This window comes from Corylus avellana, chromosome ca7 (assembly GCF_901000735.1).
Source record: "Corylus avellana chromosome ca7, CavTom2PMs-1.0".
Classification (NCBI taxonomy): domain Eukaryota; kingdom Viridiplantae; phylum Streptophyta; class Magnoliopsida; order Fagales; family Betulaceae; genus Corylus; species Corylus avellana.
The window spans coordinates 6,985,298-6,989,958 of record NC_081547.1 but is presented as its reverse complement, the minus strand read 5'-3'; the positions used below and the strand labels follow the sequence as shown (position 1 = coordinate 6,989,958).

At 32.3% G+C, this 4,661-nt stretch overlaps 1 protein-coding gene across 1 annotated transcript in view; it reads left to right on the top strand.

Moving 5' to 3' along the window:
• The window catches only part of LOC132186637 (caffeic acid 3-O-methyltransferase-like), a 68,907-nt gene that overhangs the window by 56,432 nt on the left and 7,814 nt on the right, over nt 1–4,661 (top strand). The window lies entirely within an intron of this gene.

The window sequence follows — 4,661 nt, the reverse complement described above, 5'->3', positions numbered from 1 at the left end:
AAGATTTGTGGATGCTAAAGATTTTCAAGCTCACCATTGTCCATGGGTATTAAACTTCTATTTTTATAAAAATTTATGATCCATTCAATGAAAAAATATTGATACAAAATTAAGAGATCTATTAATAGAAAAATAAATTCAAATTAGAGATAATGAATTAAATTTACGTAAAATGAAAATAATAGATATTTCTCTATGATGTATTACATTCCAGAAAAAAAAATCTAAGTAATGTGTATTGTTTATTAAAGAATTGTCACACTAACATTATTATTAAAACTTACATAAATATATAATCATTAAATAATATTGTTATGACACTAATATTATTATTAATCTTATTTCTATTTCAATTATGATAAAATCATTATTATGAGGTTACTATTTTATTAATAATTTATTAATTCATAATAATTTATTTTATTAATTAATTCAAATTACTATGAGATTACTAATAAAAAACTTAATTATTTTTTTGGATGTTACAATTAATTAATTTTTTTCTTTTGTAGTGGTGCGTAAATTGAAATTATTTAGTGGTCATTAATTAAATCATGTCTTTGTCGGCAAGGGTCTTTGAAAATTGGTATTAGGTTCAAAATCGTTGTTAATCGTCAGGAATCTTATATCCCATGCTTATCTAAATTTCTATTTTAAATGATTAATCAAAAAGAAATAAGTTATTAATGCATTGACTCCAACTTGCTTATCCATCTACCCACGCCCTTATCTTCTTCCTTATACATCTACCCACCACCTTGTTCAATCAGGGCCGGCTCTGTGTGTTTGGGGGTCTTAGGCAAAATTTTGAAGTTGGACCTTATTTTTTTTAATATTTAAATATTAATTAAATAATATTTATTTTAATATTATTATCATATTTTTATAATATTATTATTATTATTTTTATTCTCATTGTTGTTTCATGACTTTTAAGTTTAACTTCTAACTAGTTGCCCAAAAAAAGTAATGTGGCATACTTGTTTTTTGGGGTTAATTGGTCTTATTTTACAATGGGCTTATTATATTGGGGTCTTATTTTAAAAGCCTTTAATTTTTATTTGAAAAAATTTTGGGCCTTATTTAAAAAAAAAAAAAGGGCCTTAAGTTAAAATAAAATTAAAATTTTTTTTAGGCCTTACTAAAAATTTTTTTGGGCCATATTAAAAAAAAATTTGAACCTTACTAACTGGGGGCCTAGGCGACCGCCTCAGTGGCCTAGCCATTGAGCCGGCCCTGATTTTCTTCCCCCTCGTTTTTATTTTTATTTTTATTTTTTATTTATTTTTTTTTATGCCTAGCTAGGCCTCCACTGTAGGCAGATAAAAGACTTGAAGTAGAGATGGCAATGTAGTGCACCAGTGGACCATTGGACCTTGATCTACCAGCTAGCAAGCCGCTTGCGAGTACTCCTACAATCTGCCCCATGCAATCGCCTTCTCTTTGAATATTCTACTACAATTATCACATATGACCTTGCCAATCCATCTGCAAGTCCCCGCTAACAAGTGACTTCTTATTTACCTCCCCCTTGTCCCAAAACTCTAGACACTTACTCATATTAACCACTCACTACGTCGACGCAACTACCCATGATATACTGACAGTTATCCATGTTCTTACCATCTCAACCATACTCAATGCTATCTACGTTGTTGATCTTCCCTACCCATTAAAATTCCTCTGTTCACCCCTGTTTTACCCAACCAAAACAGGGGCCACTTGCTACACGTTTCCTTCTTGTTCTATGCTACGTTAAACATTGAATGTGGTATTTTCCAAGATAAATCAATTTGTGGCTATTCCATTGAATATATGGAAGTTACAGAATTAAGGTAGGTAAAGATATCTCAAAACAAAAGCAATAAAAAGATATACGTGAAAGACTAAGTTAATTAACAATGTATGACTACAAGATAATTGCAAATAATACGTTATACAGAAGATAAATCTATTCTATGGTGATTAGATGAAACACCTTCAGAAGCAAGAAGTCCACGAGCAACAGAGTCTTTGATAAAAGTAGTTGGAGTTTTCTAGATAGCACTCTGAAAGTCATTCTTTATCCATATCTACTATGTTGGCATTTTGATCACACTTCGTAAACTGATCTGATAGGCTAACAAATTATTCAACGTATTTCTGATTGGGTTTCCTGGCCCTTCAGCTTCGGACTCTATCATGTTCATTGCAGCTGGAGTGAGAATACCCATTAGCATTTTGTATCAAACTAGGCTTTGACTATCGAAGGTAAAAATAGAATCTAATTAAGCTTATTTCCAATTGTTTCTGCTTTGCTTTTGATAAATCAAAAAATTTCATCACGTTCCATCACCAGCAGTTGACGTTTGCGGTCTTGGTCCTCAAGAGCCGACAGCTTCAAGCCTTCAATGGTTTGCATATTATTACTAGTATCACCTACTATGCGTCGGTGAGGAAGCAACTTGGGGGAATAAGCTGAGGCATAGACATGGTTGCCATGGGCGACTTTGAAGAAGGTCCACAGTATTTCTGTTAGACGAATCCGTTAGTTTCTTTAAAGGGATAACGTCGTCTATTTTAAAATTTTGCCATTCAATCTACACGGTTCGTTTTTTAACAACAGATTGTGGTTCTTTTTTTAACCACACTGAAGCTGAGTCCAAAAAAATGGATCCGGCTTATATGTGGTGGTAAGTCAAACTACCGCTTGCACTACCGCATAGATGCGGTTATCCAAATCTAAAATTGTTTGGTGTAGTTTTGGAAAGGGAAAATCTAAAATTGCACGGGAAGGGAAAAAAAAAAATATATATATATATATATATATATATATATATATATATATATTAAAACTAATAATTAAAACAATGGTAAATGTATAATAAGTCCATGAGTCAACCCGTCAAAATTAAAAAATTCTTAAGTTTTTTTCTCGAAAATTTACTCTCTTGGTCAATCGAAATGCTAATAAAATTCATACCATCAAAATTTTTTAACCGCCGTTAGATTGGTTGAAACGCATCGTTTTAAGGAAGGCCACCTCAGTCGAATTTTTTGATCCAACGACAAATAGGATAAAAACTCCCACATTGTGAAGTTGGGGATTTCTTCTCGGACAAAACCTGGGCGTCACGCACTCCACTATCGCGACATGGTTCTCCTCTCACCTCTAATCTCAGCTGCATCCTTAAATCAGCCAACTCTCTGCATTCCTGTCCAAAGACCTCCATAACCGGCCGGTCATCTTCTTCTCCGATAAACCATTCCCCGACGATTTAAGGTTCTCCCCCCGCCCCAATCGACAGCAATCTTTCAGTTCGTCTGGCTAGGGTTCCAGCTAATCCGAAGGTAATTTTCTGTAATTTGTTTGTGAGTTTTGTTGGATTTTATGAAATTGTTGGGGGTTTTAATTTGATGGAAATATGGATCTGGTTTTGTTGATGGAATTTTTCCAGTACTGAACCCCATTGATGAAATAGACACCTTCTCTTGCTATGGACATAACAGTACCTCTCTTCCGTTTTTTTTTTTTTTTACATGGAGTATATATGCTAACTTCTACTTTAAGAAATAATAGATAGTTATCTTTAAAGAAATATGTGTATGCTGCAAGCTTTATGTGATAGCTTTAAACAACTAAGAAAACAAGATCCATTTTCGTTTTATTAATTGCTAGATTATAGTGACATAGGAAGATGATGAATCTACATAATACTGCAGAACAACATAATTCTTTGCCCATGATGGTATCATCACCTTCTCTGGCAATTTTTATCAGCCAGCCCATCGGTCTCCATTATGATGAATATACCTAACTTACTACTGAAACTAATTTGTCATTCGTTTATAATAAAATTATAGTGCATGCAAAAAGCGTATGAATAAAACAATGCTGAGAATAGACTGAAAAGAACAGCTCCATTATTGTCCTGATGAATAAACATTGGTAGTTCCAAAAAAAGCCTGAACCGATCAGGAATTGTAGATATGATTTATTCTTATTCTTACAGTTTGGATAATCTGCATAATATACCGAATGGGCTGTAGATGCTCATTAATAGTAGAGCTCTATGTACATTTACATGCTATGGACATAACAATACGTTGTTGTAATTTCTAGCCTCTTATTTGTTAGACTGCTTAATGATGAAAGGGGATTAGGTTATCATCGTATGAACCTTGTTATATGAATCTAAATATTTATTCGACATTTTAGTTTTATTATATTCTATTTAAAGCACTTGCAGTTAATTAAATGATATGAGAATAATTTATTTTTGGCAAGCTTGATTATATTTTTCTTTTCAGAGCTTGACTATTCTCTTCCATGTTAGGTATAGATAATCAGATGAACAGGAAGAAGAAAATTTTCGAGGAAGGAGACAATGAAGACGAATTCTACACTGGGAAGCTGAAAAAGGTTTGTAAATTTTAGGGCAAAGTCCACATACCCAATCTCAAACTACTATCCAATTGACAATGTCCTCTCAAAACTACCAAAATATTGTCAATGTCCCCCCCCCCAAGACTAGTAATAAGACAAAAAATGCCCTTATAGATTTCTCAATAAGACAAAAATACCCCCATAAATTCAAAAGAAAAAAATTTGATTTTTTTAAAAAATGAAAAATTTTAATCTAAAAATAATATTTAAAAAAAAAAACAATTTTTTTTAAACA